The sequence below is a fragment of the Pipistrellus kuhlii genome, unplaced genomic scaffold (genome assembly GCF_014108245.1).
Source record: "Pipistrellus kuhlii isolate mPipKuh1 unplaced genomic scaffold, mPipKuh1.p scaffold_m20_p_2, whole genome shotgun sequence".
Lineage (NCBI taxonomy): Eukaryota > Metazoa > Chordata > Mammalia > Chiroptera > Vespertilionidae > Pipistrellus > Pipistrellus kuhlii.
In genome coordinates, this window is record NW_023425515.1 from 107,806,660 (window position 1) to 107,826,719 (window position 20,060).

Consider the following 20,060-nt stretch of genomic DNA (forward strand, 5'->3'; position numbering starts at 1 on the left):
TGTTGGCCATTCTGACAGGTGTGAGATGGTAGTGCATTGTTGTTTTGGTTTGCATCTCTCGGATAATTACTGACTTTGAGCATGTTTTCATGTGCCTTTTGGCCTTCCTTCTGTCTTCTTTTGAAAATATTCTATTTAGGTCCATTGACCATTTCTTAATTGGATCATTTATCTTCCTTTTATTTAGTTGTATCAGCTGTCTGTAGATGTTGGAGATTAAACCTTTATCAGTGGTATTATTTGCAAATATGTTCTCCCACACCGTGGGCTTTCTTGTTGTTTTGTTGATGGTTTCTTTTGCTGTAAAAAAGCTTTTTATTTTGATGTAGTCCCATTTGTTTATTTTCTCTTTAGCTTCCATTGCCCTAGGGGCAGTATCAGTGAAGAAGTTCTTTTGGCATAAGTCTGAGATTTTGCTGCCTGTGGATGCTTCTAGTATTTTTAGGGTTTCCCATCTGATGTTTAAGTCCTATATCCATTTTGAGTTTATTTTTGTGAATGGTGTAAGTTGGTGATCTAGTTTCATTCTTTTGCATTTGTCTGTCCAGTTTTCCCAACACCATTTATTGAAGAAACTGTCTTGACTCCATTGTATATTCGTGCCTCCTTTGTCAAATATTAATTGAGCATAGTGATTTGGGTTGATATCTGGGTTCTTGATTCTATTCCATTGATCTATATGTCTGTTCTTGTGCTAGTACCAGGCTGTTTTGAGAACAGTGGCTTTGTAATACAGTTTGAAGTCTGGTATTGAGATCCCTCCTACTTTACCCTTCTTCAAGAGACATATTTTTAAAAAAATGTTCAAAGTCACTGATCACCAGAGAGATGTAAATTAAAATGACAAAGAAGTATCATTTCACACCTGTCAGAATGTCTATCATCAACAAATCAATAAATGACAAGTGCTGGTGGGAATGCAGACTGTTGCAGCTACTGTGGAAAACAGTATAGAGTTTCCTCAAAAAATTAAACATGAAACTTCCAGTTGACCCAGTGATCCCTTTTCTAAGAATATTTCTTCAGAGACCCAAAACATCAACCAGAAAGAATGTATGCATCTCTTTGTTCATAGTAGCACAAATTTTAATTGTTAACAGCCCAAGTGCCAATCGGTAGGTGAGTGGATAAAAAAGCTGTGGTACATTTACACCATGGAATACTAAGCATCAGTAAAAAAGAAGGATCTCTCACACTTAGAGCTAGCATAGAGGGACTGGGAGAGTAGTATGCTAAATGAAATAAACCAGTCTGAGAAAGATAAGTATCACATTATCTCACTCATAAGTAGAACAAAATAAATTGATGAACAAAATAAATCCAGACACATAGAATCATGGAACAGGTTGTAGAATCTCAGAGGAAGGTGGAGGTGGTTGGGTGGGAAGAAATCAACCAAAAAACTTGTATGCATATACACATAACCCATGGACACAGACAATAGGCTGGTGAAGGCCTGGAGGGGTTAATGGGAAAAAAGAGGACATATGTAATACTTTCAACAATAAAGATTTAATTTTAAGAGTTAAACACACCCACACATGCAAAAGCAGTTATAGGGAAGACCTATGATTTGTACAAATCCACTAAATTTCCAAACATAGAGCCATTTCTTGGTGACTAATCTAACCCTCTTCTTTTAGGATTCCTCCTATTTTAATGTGAAAAAGCAGAAATGTCAGGCAAAATATATTGCTAAGGATGAACAGCAGTTCCAACCTTCTCAATGGACACGACAAAACTCCTTAGAATGGACAGGTGTCTTGAGAACAGGACAATGTGGGTTTGTATGAGTGAGCACTTAATGGCACTGCTATCAATGCTACATTTAACTCTAAATGGTTGTGTCTCTGAATAAAAGCACTCCCAGAAGCCCTCGAGGGTTGTGTGTTCAATGTTTGCCACTAGGAATCTGCTCATTGTTATCAATGCAGACGGTTAATGCACTCATCCATCAACCCTGGCTGCTTGTGTGGAAGCCTTAACCCAACGTAGGGGTGTCGAACTCAATCAGAGAAGGGGCCAAAATCTAAAATCCAGCCTAAATCGCAGGCCGAATGGCTTACTGAACAGTCATAAACTGTCATTGTGATGGAAACGCAGCGGAGTGCAGTGATGACAGCGCGGTTTGGGCCACATTGCAAGGCCTGGCAGGACGGATTTGGCCCGCGGGCCTTGTGTTTGACACATGGGCACTAGAGGATCCCAGCTGGGCTCCAGCCAGAGAATGAGACCAGCCTAGAAATGCAGTGTTTTATTTTATTTTTTTAAGTTCCAGTATCACACCACAAGATTTGTAGTCATATTTCATTGTCAGAGTTAAAAATAAAAGTCAGTCTCTGAAAATCATGACATCCAAGTCTTTCTATTAAAACATGATTACTTACTATTTTGAACTATATCCAGTAATATCATAATCACCAAGCTTCTTTAATAAAGGAGAGACTAGTCATAAGTGAATCATCAACATAGCTTTTGCTTATCCTTTTAATCACCACGGTTTCATTTTCGTTAATCTTTTTTTTTTTTTTTAATCCTCACCTGAGGATATTTTTCCATTGGTTTTTTAGAGAGAGTGGGGAAGAGAGAGGGAAAGGCAGAGAGAAATACCAATGTGAGAGAAACACATTGATTGGTTGGCCCCTGCATGAGCCCTGATCAGGGCCAAGACCGGGGAGGAGCCTGCAACTGAGGTACATGTCTTTGAGTTTGATCCTATAAAATGTGGTTAATCGTGATGTGAAGTTAAGGCTGCAGGGATTAGCTGGCCTGAGTGCTCTGAGAATTGTGGTAATTGTGTCTGCTCCTAAGGGGAAAGATGGAAATTGCCTCAGGTCTGGAGAAAGGACCTGACTTCAGCTTCATCGACATGATTTTTAGAAGAAATCCAACTAGACAACAATAATTAAAGAAATGCTCAAGCTCCTCACAATCAGGGAATGGTGAGTTAGGAAAATAGAGTGCCCCTTCACTCTTCAAGCATAAAGGTATGGCAATGTCAGCTGCTGCTCCTTGTGCGTCTATATATTGTTTTGAATATTTCACAGAGTGTGCACTTATTTTTTTTTGTTCTAAAACAATCATAGTTTTATTTAAAAAATCAAATTCATTTTTCAAATATAAGATGCCAATCAAGACCCACTACATTTATTGTGTGATCCATTAATAACCCTTAGTATGAAAAACACTCCCATACAGAAAGTTACACAAGGAAGCTTCTATGAGAATGTGATTTAAAAGTTGGTTTGGCTCAATGGTAGAGTGTCGGTCTGCGGATTGGTAAGTCCCAGGTTTGATTCCGGTCAAGGGCATGTACATTGGTTGTGGGCACATCCCCGGTAGGGGGTGTGCAAGAGGCAGCTGGTCGATGTTTCTCTCTCATCGACATTTCTAGCTCTCTATCTCTCTCCCTTCCTCCTCTCTGTAAAATATCAATAAAATATATTAAAAGTTGATTTGAGTGATTGTTAATATTATGTGTCAACTTGGCTAGGCCACAATTTTGAGATATTTGGTCAAACACTATACTAGACTAGAGGCCTGGTGCACAAAATTTGTGCATGATGGGGGGGGGGAGGGGGGGAGACCTCAGCCCAGCCTGCACCCTCTCCAATCTGGGACACCTTGAGGGAATGTCTGAGCACCCAGTGGGATAGGGCCTAAACATGTGGTCAAACATCCCTCTCACAATCCAGGATTGCTGGCTCCCAACTGCCCTTCCCTGCTGGCCTAGTTCCCCCCCACCCAACTTCCCTCCCTGCTGTCCTGGTCTCCCCCAACTGCTCTCCTCTGCTGGCCCAGTCACCCCTAACTGCCCTCCCTGCTGGCCTGATCACCCACAACTGCCTTCCCCTGCAGGCATGGGTCCCCCCTAACTGCCTTTTCTTGCTGGCCTGGTCTCCCCCAACTGCCCTCTTTTGCTGGCCTAGTCACCCCTAACTTCCCACAACTGCTCTCCACTGCAGGCCATCTTGTGACGACCATCTTGTGGTAGCCATCTTGTGTCCACATGCCGGCAGCATCTTTGACCACAGGGGAGCAGCCATCTTGTGTCTTGGTGTGATGGTCAATTTGCATATTACTCTTTTATTAGATAGGATATTTCTATGAAGGTAGTTTAGCATTTAAATCATAAAGTGGGTGGGCCTCATCCAATCAGTTGAAGGCCTTAAGAAAAAGGCTGACCTCCTCCAAGAAAGAGGGAATCCTGCTAGCCTTTGGCCATGAACTGCAATTTTTTCTTGGTCTCCAGCCCACTGGCCTACCCTGCAGATTTGGGACCTGCCAGCCTCCATAATCATGTAAGTTAATTATTTATAATTCTTGATCAATAGATAGTTATTACTCTAATATTTACATGTTTCTATATCTTTATATATGTATATATAGAGAATTACTTCAATATACCACACACACACACACACACACCTTATTGGTTTTGCTCCTCTAACTAATTTGCAAGAACAAAACAAAACACTTTCAATTGCCAACATTACTGTAGCCAATAGATAAAAAGCACATATTCATATAATGAAATACAAATATTTGTTAAAATGTATAATTAAGTTTATATCTTTCCACGTTAACAGCTCTTAAAAGCAAAATGTTTAATATACAAAAAAGTCCTAAACAATGTATCAACAAAAGGCCACTTATGTAAATTTTTAAAACGCAACACAATACTATAATTTTATTATGAAAAAATATGAGTGAAATAAAAATATAAAAACATGGACTGAAGGATACACATCAAATTAATCAGAATATGGACTCTTAGGGAATGAAGGAAGGCACAGAACGTGGAGAAGAAATGGGGCCAAGAAGGGGCACAAAAAAAAGATAAAATAAAAAACACCTTCCATTTTATTAGTAACTAGTGGCCTGGTGCATGAAATTCATGCACATTAAAAGGGAATTAACTAAAAGAAATATTTTAATATTGTTATTTGCCTTTTCTCTATAATAGAAATGTCAGAGATGAAAGAATATTAGTAAAATGTATATGAAAATCTCCCTCCTGTCAGAGTCTGGAGTGTGTCACAGGACCCAAAGTCAAGTCCCCACCCACCGAGTGCACCTCTAAATCACGCAAGCCCAGACCCGGCTGACCCCACCCCCATCAAGCCATGCAGGGTTGGGGGAGCAGCCTCAGGTCTCCTGTCAAGCCCTTCCAGGCAGGGAGCACAGCCTCAAGTACCCTGGCCCAGCTCCAGGGTTGGGGGGGCACAACTTCAGGTCCCCTTGCCCTGGTGTGAGGTCATGAGGGAACAAGAGCATGATGACCATTTGAATATTAGCTCTTTATTATATAGGATATTTGTGCTTTTTTTTTTTTAATAGAAACCATATGAGGTATATATGAGAAGATGTTAATATTTGTCCTTTCTAGATGGTGGTGGTAGTGGATTGAATTATTCCCCCCCCACCACCCCAATTATATCCACAAGGAACGTGATAATGTGACATTATTTAGAAAGATAGTTTTTGCAGATATAATTGAGTCAAAGATCTCAAGATGAAGGTAAGTCCAGTGGCAAGTCTTTACCATCACAGGCTTCAATTCTGCTTCCAAAATTCTGAGACTATTATATTATTAAAATATATCTTGCTCTAACGGTGACCTGTTTGGCTCAGTGTATAAAGTGATGGCCTGCAGACAGAAAGGTCTCAGATTCAATTCTGGTCAAGGGCATGTACCTTGGTTGTGGGCATATCCTCAATAGGAGGTGTTCAGGAGACAACTGATTGATCTTTCTCTCTCATCAATGGTTCTAACTCTCTATTCCTCTCTCTTCCTCTCTGTAAAGAATCAATAAAATATATATTATTTTAAATATATTGATATATTTGAGAGAAAATGAAGACATCATGCAAGAATGTAAAAATCTGCTCTGATTTGCATGGTGGAAACTAACTGGTTCTGTTCCTACCTGAAGTGGCACAAAATCTCTAACTTTGGCATAGAGTATGTTCTTTAAAATTTCCCACCTGCCCTCTGAAATGTCTCTTTCTCAACTGGGCAGTGTTAGAAGCCACGCGCTTCAGATGGCAGCACCCCAGAATGGAAGCGGCCTGGAGCCCTGCTCAGCTGTGGGAAGAGCACTGCCCTGATGGTGCCTGACCTGGACTTTGATAAAATCATATTGAGCTACTGAGACCTTGGGATTTCTTTGTTTCCACAAGCACAACCCACTTTCCCTGACTAATAGAGCCCCAGAAGCAACTGTTTTCATTATTTCATCATTTGGCCTCCTTGCACATCAGCATTTACTGAGAATGCCATGAAAATTCTCCATTAATTATTACGGCTCAGCCAGCTCTCCTTAGGATTATTAAACCATTAGTAAACATGCATTAAAATCAATTTACAGTCTCTTCCACTGGGATTTCACAAGTGACATTTTGTAGCCAAATAGTTTACCTGTCTCATCTGACTTAGAAAAGTATATTGAAATTAGAGCACTTTTTGCACAATAATGAAAACAAAGCAGCTTTCATGCATTGTGTTGGATACAAAATGTGGTTAAGCCATTAACTTTGAGTTCTGACCAGCACAGGTTTATTTACACACACTTAATACAAGGTATAGGTGTATGCAGCTGTGCGTTACTAATTAGCCTTGCTAGTCTTAATTCCTTCTATCCCAAAACGGGCATTTTTCTATAGACTTCTCTCCCAGAAAACATCTCACATGTGATGGAGCTGTGACCTTAGAAAACAGTGAAGTGTGATGAGAACACACACAGGTTTTGAAGCTTGGGAGACCTGGTTCCAAATCCTGATACATGCCAGTTTTGTAGGCTTGAGAAACTTAATGAACTTTTTGATTTCTTGGTGAAGAAAGTGGGCTAACAGGATTGGATTGAGGCATTTGTCATTAATTGTCAACAGAGAGTGTGGTTAGTCTTAAACCCAAAGTTGAGTGGTAGCTCAACTGACCAGACGGATATTCCCAAAGAATGTCCAAACGAAGGAAGAATGAAAATGCATGTTGTTGCTATCTCCAAGATCACATCCTCAGAATCCTGCCCACTAGATGCAGAAGTAATGTTCCCCATTTTGGGGAATTCTTGCTGGGAAGAGCTGATGAGGCCCTCCAGGGATGCACAGAAACTGAAACCAAGCCTTAACAGAGAGGGAGAAGCAGACACCAGGGAGTAGGCTGGGTAAACTGCAGCAGGGAAAGCACTTCCTTCCCTTCACAGACACTGAAGCTGCCCCCTTGGTAAATCTGAAGACCAAAATGTCAACTGTTTCAGCTCAATCAAATGTGTCTTGGCCAGTCTTCAAGTAGAAAAAAACTGGGTATTGAGAAACTTGTCTTGAAATTAATGCAGAAAAGAGATGTCTTGAAAGATATTTGTTAAGCCGAGACCAGTTTGGCTCAATGGATAGAGCGTCGGCTTGGGGACTGAAGGGACCTGGGTTCGTTCCGGTCAAGGGCATGTACCTTGGTTTCGGGCATATCCCCAGTACGGGGTGTGCAAGAGGCAGCTGATCGATGACTCTCTCATTGATGTTTCTAGCTTTCTATCTCTCTCCCGTCCTCTCTGTACAAAATCAATAAAATATATATTTTTAAAAAAAGATATTTGTTAAAATATTATTGTTTACCCCTCCATGGTAGTATTTGAAGTGGTTTTTCAAAATTATTTCTTTTATAATAAAAGCCTAATATGCTAAGTGTCTGACCACTGTTCGACCATTCAACTGGTCACTATAATGTGCACTGACCACCATAAGGCAGATGCTCTGGCCAGTAGGTTAGCTTGCTACTGGGGTCTGGCCAATCGGGCCTGAGTGAGACAGGCTGGACATGCCCTAGAGTTCTTCCACGGTCCCTCCCCATTCCTGATCGTGCACTAATGGAGTCCCTCAGGCTGGCCTGAGCCCTCTCGCAATCCAGGACCCCTCATGAGATGTTGGAGAGCCAGTTTTGGCCTAATACCTGAAGGGCAGGCTGAGGGACCCCACCGGTGCATAAATCCATGCACCCAGCCTCTATTTCCTTTTATAAAAGCAATAAAACATTTTTAATAAGAAAATTAAGAGAATAAACAGGAAGCAGCCCAAGTTCTGAGTAAGAGATTTGACTTCAACTCCCAACTTTACCACCACCAGCTGTGACCTTGAGTGAGTCACATCATTAGTGAGTGTTTCAGTTTCCATATCTGCACAATGGGTATAATGCAAAAGACACAGCTGTTAAAATCAGAAGAAAAATGTTGGTGTCTGCTTTTTCAGATTTTTTCTATCACAGCCACACTGAAATTCTGACCCATAAAAAGACATTTGAAGCCTCAGTAACTCTACAAACCCCCACCCATTGACCCCACCACTGCCCTGCCCATCTTGCCCAGTGAGGTGGCAGTGATTCAAACCCATGTCCATTTTAACTTAGCACCCAGAGCTTTACACTAAATTACACAAATCTGGGACAAAAGTCAACCACAAGCACTTCTCTGCTAGGGCTCATGGTTGAGGCCTTTAAAAGGAAAGTGGGGGTGTGGGGGCTTGCAACCTAGTTCAGTATCTGACTAAAACTGAAGTCTTAGTGCCCCACTCTGACCGACTTGGTCAGAGCTGCAGAGCCTAACCCCAGGTCTCTGCCACAGCTGACTTGAGTGGAGCTGTAGAGGATGCCCCGAGGCCCTGCCAAGACTGACTTGGGCAGAGCTCTGGGGTCCCTCAGAGGTCCACCACAGGAGGAAATATATAGGTCAGAGCCTCCCCACGAGTTCAGTTCAGGCTTTGGATTTGGAATTCCCCTAGACTAGCAGATCTGTGAAATAAAGGTTAAACTTTCTCCCTCAGAGTGCTGGCTGATTGCTCTCCCATGCATTTTGCCACATTTGGTGCGTTGTCCAGGAAACATCAGTTGAGCAGGCTCTTAGGCCAATGCTGATGAGAGTGGACTTCAGGGCATTTGCTTTGGGCCCTGGGACCCAAGGAAAGCAAATGACCTGCACATTCCCCACTTCCTGAACTCCTGGTGATTCTAGTGGACCCCAAAGAGGCAGGAAACACCTTTCTGGGACTTCCTAGGAGGGAAGTTAAAATCAGATGTCTGAAACTGTTAGTTTTCCCTGGGGAAACGAGTTCGAGTTCTGCCCTGGGACAGAGGAGGTAGCTGGCCCCTACCTAGGTAATTATTTACCTCAGGATAGCTCAGATCATCTACAGGAATGGTTTCTAGATGGTATTCACCATCTAAGGGACTTCCAGGGAGGGAAGTCAAAACTCAGACTGGCCTGCCTTTGAAAAAGGTAGAAGATAACTGTTCCTTGGCACTTCTCTACTGCCTCTGTTCAGGGACTTGTCTGTATCTCTGCACAATTTAAATTGATTTGGTGAATAAAGGGTATTCTGTGGTGTGTTCCAGTGTGAAAGTGTTTATTTACTATTGGGGTTTTATGTTTGTTTATTTTATGTTTGTTTTTTTAAACGCTTCTCAAAGTTTTTAGTGGGGAATGTTATCTGTTCTTTATTGTTTAAATATGTCTCTAAATTGTTTCACCTTTTCAGATTGAGGCATATCCTACCCACATGGAGAAGGCAAGAGAAGTCACTAAGGTTACTGAAGGACAGAAATCCGCAGTCTGGAATGTCATTAACCATAGGGTGAGATAATGGCCCAGCCTTTCTAGCTGTGATAGTACAGCAGGTAGCTAAGGCCTTAGGAATTAAGTGGAACTTACATACATCCTACAGGACCCAGAGTTCAGGGAAAGTAGAACGCATGAAACAGACTCTTAAGCAGGCTATGGCTAAGCTATGCCAGGAGACGAATTTACCCTGGACAGATATCTTACCACTTGTGCTCCAGTGGGTGCACTGTGCCCTGAGAACCAGGGTAGGGTTCTCTCCATTTGAAATTCTATATGGCAGACTCCCCCCCTTAATTCAGCCAAAGGGAGATTTGGGAAAATAGGGAACTTAATTTTTTAGAAATAGCTATAAGAACTTGGGAAAACTATCCTTGAATCCACAGATGGGTTACTGATCAAATGCCCATCCCTCTAGGAGCAACAGGGCACCTTCACAAGCCTGGGGACCAGGTTTGGGTAAAAGATTGGAAAAAGGAACCCTTTAAGCCAACCTGCAATGGACCTTATCAAGTTGTACTAACCACTCCCTCAGTTCTCAAAATTGTAGGACTGGGTACCTGGACCCACCACTCCTGGGTAAAAGCAGTGATTATTATCTCATTGTTCTTTATTCCTGCTCTTAATTCTTGTTCCTTATTCCTGTTCTTTATTCTTCTCTCCCCCTCACTTACCATTGGTCACAATAATCTTTTATCCAAAAGTTGGCAGATTAGCTGGAGACAGCCAGATTTTTTGTCTTTCCCATCTCTAGTTCAGATGTCTCCTGATTGCCTGTTATTCACTCTGGGCTCATTGATAACTTCTTCAGCAAATCCTTCCAGATCGCCCTCCTATCCTTTCTTCCTCTACTCTCTAGATACCCTGGGGTGGGAGGTGGGAGGCACCTGGCCCTCCATTGACCCATTACCCTCTTTCTAGGGTACAATCTTTCTCTCCTTGTTTTAATCCTAATGTCCACATAAGAAACCTCCAAACTTGTCGAGAATTTTTGTAAGATTTTGTTCAAGCCAAACTGAAGACATATGCTGGGGAGCAAGATCTCAAATTCTCCAGAGAACAGTTTGCAATTTCTTTTGTACATTTGAAATTAAGGAGAAAATGCAGGAAGATTAAATGGAGGTGGAGTAAGCAAGATGGGGATTGATTATAGGATAGTTGAGATTAATTACTATCTTGAGGGCAGGTAAGTCTTAGAATGAGGAGTTAGAAAAGAGGCAAAGAATATTTCAAAAGTCTGTTAACCTAGACCCATAGAAACAATGGACAGAGTTTGCTTAAAGCAACGAGAAGTCTTTTACTTAGCAAAGAAGTTTTATACCTGGGGCGTGACTACCACTCTGACCTGCCCAGTTAGGAATCTATGATCAGGTCACTCTGTGAGGTTACTTTCCATAGAACTTCTTTCTTTGGCCACACTCAACTCACCGTCTTACCGCTGCATGAACACGCTATTGTTTTATTATAATGTCAACCACTCTTGGAAACTCTTTCCAGGGCTTCAATTTTGTAGCAGACAGGGATTTTCTATCTAAAGTAGAATGACAGTTTTGTTTTTAATAATAGAAATAAACTAAAGAAAAAGATATTCTAAAAGGCCCAGGGCAGTCATGTCAAGAGAAGTGTTGTTGTTGTTTTTTATCCATAATGTACCCCCATTCCTCAACTGAATGTACTTGCTGTTGTGGTTTCAGTGACGTGGTCATGGCCTTCCTCCAAGACTCTCCCCAAAAGGCTCCTGAATGTGCACTCCAACAAATCTCTGCCCTGTCCCTCAGGTGGTGGCTTCTCACACCCCCCTCCACTCCTTGGGACAGACAGGAGCAACCAGAGGAGATCTTTTGGCCCAGCTTCTTTGCAGCAGCCCTGGGCCACTGCCCACTCCACTCTGGAGCAGCCAGAAGTGCAAACAGGCCACCGAGCTTGGGGCTCCTCTCCCCTTTCAGCTGCAAGAACACTGGTGGGAGAAAGGCATCACCTTTGGAGGCTCTGTGTGGGTGTGCACGCTCACATCTCTGGGTGCATGCCCATCAGTGTTTCTTGAGAGGCCAGCAGAGCACAGCAAAGAGACCTGGTGTCTTAGAGCCAGGGGACTTCATTCCAGCTCTGGTATTCACTCATTCACCATGGAACATTGAGCATCCGAACAAATGACCTGCAGTTTAGTTTTTTTTTCATCTGTAAATGGTGATGACGATGGCTACTTTGCTAAATTGTTGGGAGAAGTGCTTAAAGTAACACAGGTGCTAAGCAGCGGGTCTGATGAACCAGGAAACTTAGAACAGATCAGCACGCTCAGGCTGCGCAGCACGGGCACAGCTCCAGTTTCTGCTGTAGCAGCTTGCCAGTTCTCAGTTTCCCTTGGATTCCAAGATCTATCATTTTTATCAAGCCTCTTTATTTTTATTATTATGCCATCAACATACCCCCTTCCCCCCCCCCATCAGTGACTTAATCCCCTTTCCATGTCTCAATATATCGTATTTGTAATTTCTTTCAGCTGTAACCTCTGCCCTATTCCCAGCGCCATCTCGGAACTCAGCAGTGCCCAGCCTCTCTCCCACAGCCACAGTGCTGGACTGAGAACAAGGACTGATCCGGGCCCAGCAGGTCTTAGCTGAGGATGTTTAGATTGCTAACGTCCAAAGTTGGTCTTCCCTCTGTTTTTCATGGGAACAAATGCATGTCTGCGCCCCACTGGATAGAGCCGGTTATCCTGCTCACTGCGAACCCTCCCCACCCCGGGGTGCCTTTGCTGCCTAAGCCACTACCTCAGATTTCATTCCAGATGTTCTCCTGCGCTCTCCCATCAGACCTCCTTACGCTTTGCCGGGGCTGCTCTCATTGCTCGCTAATGTTCCTGCAAGCTTTCTCTGAAACATCTGAGGGCTGGGGAGCCTACGGAAGAATGGCTTTATAAATCAAAAAAATAATAATGGAGTGTAATCTAATGGTTTGTCATCTCCCCAGAAGCGGCGACGCTGCTAGTGAATGACAACACTACCCTCTAGTGGCCAACCGAATAGTGCAGGCTCTCTGAAGCAGGCAGCTTTGGGTTTCCATACAATGCAATCTTCCCACTCATCCCAGAGAAACCATCATCAAGCAATGAAAAGAATTCCTCAGAAAGCGTCCAAGCCAGGAAGTGGCATAATAGAAAAGCCTCAGTTTTGAGCGTTTGAATTTTTTTTTTATCCTGAGATAGTGAGCAGAATTTCTGAATAGTTCAGAGCTCACTAAAAAAGCCCAGACTTTTAAAGGCATTTTATATTGCTTTTTATAAACAGAATATATAAGCCATTTCTATCTCTGTTACTGAGGGTTACTATTGAACAAAAGTGCTCGAGAAATTCTCTAAATGGAATGTGCCTCTTTTGCATAAAGTAAAAAGCCAATTTTTATGTTTGATTATCCATACTGTGAACAATATATATCTATTCAGAACTTAAGTTTTCTATAAACCAGAAACCTGGGTTTTGCATATACCATGAGAACAACATGCTTGAAATTGAAAATATAATCCAAGTTCGGTAAAGCCTGTCTTTAACAGAACATTTCATTAAAGTTTTAGCCACTCATTGTAAATATCTCCAGTCTAGACTAAGGAAAAAGTTGCAGCATACTTGGGAGAGGGGGTGGAGTGTTGTAGTCTGAGAAGGCATACTCTTTTTGGTATTTTCCACTCCCTGGCTGTGGCATCTCTCTAGTTATTCATAATTGGAGAATCATAGTGTTTCCCGTTTTACCCCATCACTGTGTGGGAAGATTGATGAAATGGTTTTTTTTTATAAAGCACTTTAAGCCTCTTTCAAGGGAGCAGCTTTATGAAAGTTACCTTTCAGAAAATGGAAAATAGACATATTTTTACATATGATACTCCAAAGTAAGAAGTGCTCAGAACACTGTAGATCAAATGCACCCCAAGATAGCTGATAAAAGCTTTGAGGACACATGAGAGTGGCCTTGCTCATTCCCTGTATGAAAGCTTAAGTACCTGATGAGTAAGAACACTGGCCTGAGGAGTGAGGCTTCCTTGTGGAGTGAAAAGTGCCTCAGTGAGGAAAAGCACAGCCCGCCTACAACTACAGGGGTTGAACTGAGCCGGTCTGTTTACATGCTGCTCTTCCCCATTAGTGCTGCAAATGTATTTTCTTTTCCTGGATTTTCTTAATAACATTTTCTTTTTTTCTAGCTTACTTTATTGTAAGAATATAGTATATAACATATAACATATAAAATATGTGTTAATGAACTGTTTATGTTATTGGTAAGTTCCAGTTAGCATTAGGCTATTAGTAAAGTCAAAAGTTACACACAGATATTTAACCATGTGAGGGGTCAGTGCCCCAGCCCCTGTTGTTCAAGGGTCAATGTAAAACCCAAACAAATGCAAAAAGAAATATGCAAAGGCCCAAACCGTGTTTACAAACTGGACGCTATTCCCACCTTAAACCCTGGAGAACTCTGAAGAGAGGACCCACCACATGAAGAGAAACCCCAGTTTGTGATGAGAGGTTGGAGCAACCCCATGAAGTGCTGCACTGAATAATGAGGTCCCCCCGGGTGGAGAGGGAAATGATTTCCTCCACAACGAGAGCTCATGTTTCACTGGCTTTGGACCTGCCTTCTCTTTTCTAAAATTGTGGTAAAGTACACCAACATACAATTTACAATCTTAATCATGTTTAAGTTTGCAGATTGAGACTGTGGCATTCAGTACATTCCCATGGCTGTGCAACCATCATCACCATCCATCTACAGAACTCTTTTCATGTTGCAAAACTGAAACTCTGGGCCCTTTAAACACTGAGTCCTTATTCTCCCCCTTTGCTCCAGCCCCTGACAACAACCCTTCTACTTTGTGTCTGTTTGATTTTGACTACTCTAAGTACCTCTTATAAGTGCAGTCATATATGTTTGCCCTTTTGTGACTGATGTATCTCACTGGGAATAATGTGCTCAATATTTATCCATGTTGTAGCATGTGACAGAATTCCCTTCCTCATTAATGGATCATATTCCATTTTATGTATAGACACAAATATTTTGTTTATCCTTTTATCTGTGGGTGGACACTTGACTTGCTTCCACCTCTTGGCAATTGTGAATAATTCTGCTATGAATATGGGTATATAAATACCTCTTTGAGTCCTTGCTTTCAATTCTTTTGGATCATATGGTAATTCTATGTTTACTTTTTTAAGGAACCACAATACTATTTTCCATAACAACTGCACCATTTTACATTCCCACCAACACTGCACAAAGGTTCCAATTTTTCCACATCCTTGCCAACACTTGTTTTGTTTCTTTTATAGAAGCTTTTTTCATAGAAAGGTGATTTATTTTCATAGTATCTCAGAAAAGAAAGTAGCAATAGTTACTTAAAGTCTACTCAGTATAGATTTGTGGGTCTCCCTTCTCCTGTCTACCATCCCCCCACCTCCTCAGCCCTCCCACCTATAAGTACATTCGGTAGAGGGAGGACACCCAAGACTTTGGGAAAACTTAGAGCCCATGCGACCCAGTGTCTGGGTGGCTCTGGAGGGCAGCAGCAGCTAGCCTAGACCTCACAACCACCTCACTCAGCTCCAATTCCCCAAACTCTTCAGCCTTGAGTGCCAGGGCACAGGAGCAGGGCCCTGTGCTGATGTACAGCCACACAGTTGTTCCCAAGGGAATTCGGGAAAGGGGAGCAACCTCAGATTATAGGAAACAAAACCCTGGTAGGCAGAAATGTCCAAGTGGGAAGCCACTGTGGCCCTGGCCAGGTCTGGGAAGGAGTCGGATGGGAAGTCATATAAATAAAGCCTGTTTATAGCCAATGGTCTGACTTTCTCAGGCACTGTTAGTATAAACATTGGTGAGCAGAGCACAATTGTTCTAAACTGATCATTTTCCTCACTGGCTTTTATTTGCACTTGAAATTGTTTTATTGTAGGTAGCAGAGAATTATAACTTTTGATGGTTGCTGTGGCTTGTAGAAATGCACAGATTCTAAGGAAAGCTTAATCTATTTACTGGTTTTGATGTTTGAGTATTTAAAACAAGATAAAAATAGTCTGAAGGGACCACCTCTTTTTTCACATCTCAACACTCATCTTGCTGAAAAGTCTGTATGAGCTCTTCACTTATGCAAAGGGCTGCAAATATAAACCTCAGATAGGGGGCCCATTCCAAAGTGCTGTGAATGGGAATGCTGGAGGCCGGAGGCTCCCTGGTCATGGGAACTGTCTTTCTAGGGACCATGTGGAATTCCAACTGTGGTTAGAACTTTCCGACTGAAAACCAGAATGAGCTAGGTATAAAGTGCTGAGTAATAAACAGTGATTTACTCAGGAAAACACCTGAGTTGCCATTGTTCCCATCATCACAGTAATTTCCTCAGGTTCTGATCCTGCAACATCTTTTTTTATCCCCATTTCTCATCCCAGTGAGGGGTCCCCAACACTATTGCATATGGGAACCACCTGAGGAGATTTCTAAGGGCCTAGGCCACTCCCACCAGCTGATCCAGTCAGGGCCTAGGGAATGCAGAGACCCTATGTAGCCATGCAACACTCCTGGTGGACTCTCACAAGGTGGGAGACCACAGCCTGCAGATGGATGCCATGGGATTCTACAAGGCTGATATGACTGTGCAGGCTGAACTGCAGCAACAAACATTTTATGGGAAACTAGAGGCCTAATGCACGATATACATGCAAGAATGGGCCTTCCTTCCCCTGGCTGCCAGCACTGCCTTCGCTCCAGCTGGAGATGCCTTTTCGCTCCAGCCCAGAGCTGCCTTTCCACCTTCCCATGCTGCCCAGAGGCTTGGAGCAGCTGGCACAGTGTAGAACGCCCAAGCTGTTTGGAGTGTGTGTAGGCAAATTAACCCTCCATCTTTTGGGGGGGTTAATTTACATATTCACTCTTGACTGGGTGGTGAGTGTCCTGAAGGTATGGTCAATTTGCATCTTACTCTTTTATTAGATAATATAGATAATGCATCAAAGATCCTTTGATTTGGGGCACTGAGCAGTTGACCTCTGAGAGAGTCATTACTTTTTTGGCAGTTTGAAAGAAAAGCAAAGCACAAAACACATCAGCAAAGATGTGAAAGCAGTGTCTTGTGAACCTTCTTTTACCCAAATACTTCCTTTCTTGTCCTCATTAAACATGATCCCAAAGTGTGAATTTAATTCACTCCAGGGAGTGAATGACCACAGAGAGCACTCAAATTTGACCCCCTCACCCCATGACTCCCCAACACATACATGCACACACACACATACACACAGCTACACACACATGAACTAGTATGAATCTTCATCTTCCTTCAAGTTGTAGTTTTCTTTTTGCCCAAAAAAGCCTTTTCCTCTTTTTCTAAGATTAGCTATTTCCCAGGGCCCTTATCCTATAGTTCTAAAACTACATCTGAGTGTTCTTTTAATTTTAGAGAATTTCATTTTTTAAAACAGTACAGGAAATAGACAAGGCCATAAAAATGACAAGCATGGAAGGTTAACAGAGCATTGAGCAATATAGAGAATTCTGGAACCATGGTTTCAACACTCTTAATTGTTCTTGTGGGTGATCTGGAACATTGTTCTGTCTCTGATTTCTCTGTGTTTCCCAGTGGTTGGCACAGGAAGTCTGAGAGCTTCAGCTTTTTGCTTTTATTCTTGACAGTAAAATTCACACTTCACCTGTCTCCATCCTTTCCCAACAAGCATACTTAAGCCCTACAGAGCTCTGAGGTCACTGGGCCCTTTGTAACATCTCTGCTGGCAAGCACATATTGGGCATTTTATTCCTACCGGATGTAACCCTTAAGTTCAAAGTCAAAGACTGACACTACCAGTGCAGAAAGCATTTGGGGCATCATCTTCAAAATAGGGGAAGGAGAACTGAGTGACAAGAGGGCTATCCACCTGCTCCCCAGGATGTGGGAGATAAATGGAGGACTTCCTTTCTGAAAACCCCACATGGGCCAAGTCGGTGGAAGGGAACACTTCACAGCACGATAACTTTCAGCACTTACTAATTAAGCATGTGACAATGCCATTTATTAAATCTAGAGGTTCAACAGCTTAAAAGAACAAAATACTTGGCAATGTTGAATAGCTGATTAATTTTGACATAAATGTCAAAATATGACAAAATATTAATGTCAAGATGTGCCACCAGCACGTCACAGTTTCAGTTACTAATATATCTGCAAGGACCTATAAGAGCAGTTGTTCCGGGTGCCTGCGAGCATGTGGCCTAGTAGAAAATGCACTGTTCTGAGAAGCCTCAGCCTTGATTCTGCCCAGGAACTTAGCTCTCATGTGCCACTGCTGGCCTCAGGTCTACATCTGGAAATTAGTAGTAATCACATCTACCTTAGATTTGGGACATCCTCTAAGAATATTTTAGCATATTGTTTAGCAGCAATTATATCTAAACCATGAGCACATAAGAAAGTGCTCACCAATATTATTCATCACAAATTGAGAGTGGAAACCACACTGAGGGAGCAGTATGCCCTGCTAGAATATTTGAAGTCAGCAGGGTGGACTGCACCATGTGTTAGCGAGGATGGGGAGCAGCTGAACTCTTACAGACTACTGGTGGGGCTGCAGAGTGGCACAACCATGTGGCAGAATGGTGCACAGGTACTTACATAAGCCCAGCAATTCCACACCTACGTGTTTACCCAGGGGAAATGAGCCATATGTCCACAGAAAGACTCAAGTGCCAACATTTTATGGCAACATTCTTCAGATAACCAATAACTGAAACAACTCAAATGCCCTTAGTATATAAATGAATAAACAAAATCTAAAATAGTCACAGGATAAAAACTACTGAGTAATAGAAAGGAATAACATATTAACCCAAGCAGCAACATGCCTAGAAGCTTAGCAATTAATTACCTACTTCTTCTGTTCATTTATTTACTTTTTAATTTATTTTTGTTGTTGTTGTTAATCCTCACCCAAGGATATTTTTCCCATTGATTTTTAGAGAAAGTGGAAGGGAAGGAAAGAGAGAGTAACATTGATGTGAGAGAGACACATCTATTGGTTGCCTCCCGCATGAACCCTAACCAGGGTAGGGGATCAAACCTACCACCCAGGTATGTGCCCTTGACCAGGAATCAAACCCACAACCCTTCAGGGCCTGGGCTGACCCTCTACCCCTGAGCCACACCTGCCAGGGCAGAAATTACATACTTCTTGATTCCATTTATATAAAAGTCCAAAAAAGGCAAAATATAGTGACATAAAGATAATCAATAGATACCATGGGTTAGAAATCAAGAGAGGAGATTAACTGCAAAGAGACACAGGGACAGTTTTAGGGTGATAGAAATTGTTCATATATTAATTGTGAAATGGCCCCTATATAACATTACACAGTTCATTGCACAGTGTGTGCACTTAAAATGCCTTAATTTTATATATAAATAATGCCTCAATAAAGCTGGAAAAAAATTTTAAAGCCCCCATGCAAAATCTATTTTAATACTATCATTATGTCATTTGGGGCAGGCCAAATTTTCTGAGTCACACTCACGGCCAGCATGGCCCACTTATGGGGCACTTTACCAAGCTCATGGTCAGCCTTGGCCCAGCTCCATCACCTCTGTGCTTCCTAACCGGGATGGCTCTCTTTCACTGGCCAGAAGGGCAACAACATGTTTCCTGCAGAACTGAACAGCTATAGGAGCGAAGCTGCCTGCCCTTTCGGACAGAACTTGGGGAGCAGATGCTGGTGGCTGATGGGCCCTGAAGGGGCCTTGCTGTTCCCAGGGAGTCCTGAGCACCTCCTGGGTGATGGGGCCTCCCAGGGAGAGATGGTGCAGGCTGAGAAAGGAGGCAGATTCCCAGTAAGAACAAGTCCTGGGTGAGGTCTCACCCCCAAAGTGGGAACACACAGCATGTGTAGGAATCAGCATCCGTACTCCCATTGCATTAAGAAGAAATGCTAGGCCATCCTTTCATTCATATAGCCAGAATGAGTTGTGTATTCAGATAAACTGACCTCCTTCCCCCCTTTCCTGAATGGTGGAAAATTAGTGAAGAGACCTAGCACATTGGTCACCTTGTTTACTTTAGGTTCAACCTCAAGGACATTGGGATTACTCTGAGTTACTCTGAAAGCAGTGCCTGAGACATGAGTTTGGTTGCAGATAGTTTTGAGAAAAGTAATCCCAGTAAGCAGAGTTCAGGGCAGACAGAGAAGACCAAAGGGAAGAAAGGGCCAGCGAGACTGCTGTTGGGCAGGTGCCACCAGGGGCATTTGGGCTCTGGGATCTCCTATGGCTCTGGGAAGAATGAGCCCTGCCATTCTCAGTCCAGTGGACAGGGTGATGAAGTTTCTCACTGATTCCCAGTTCCCCTGGGTTAAAGGTCCCTGTGGGTGTTTTTTCCAGGACTGTGCACCTAGACAAAACTGCTTTCTTGGCTTAGTAAGAAGTCCTGC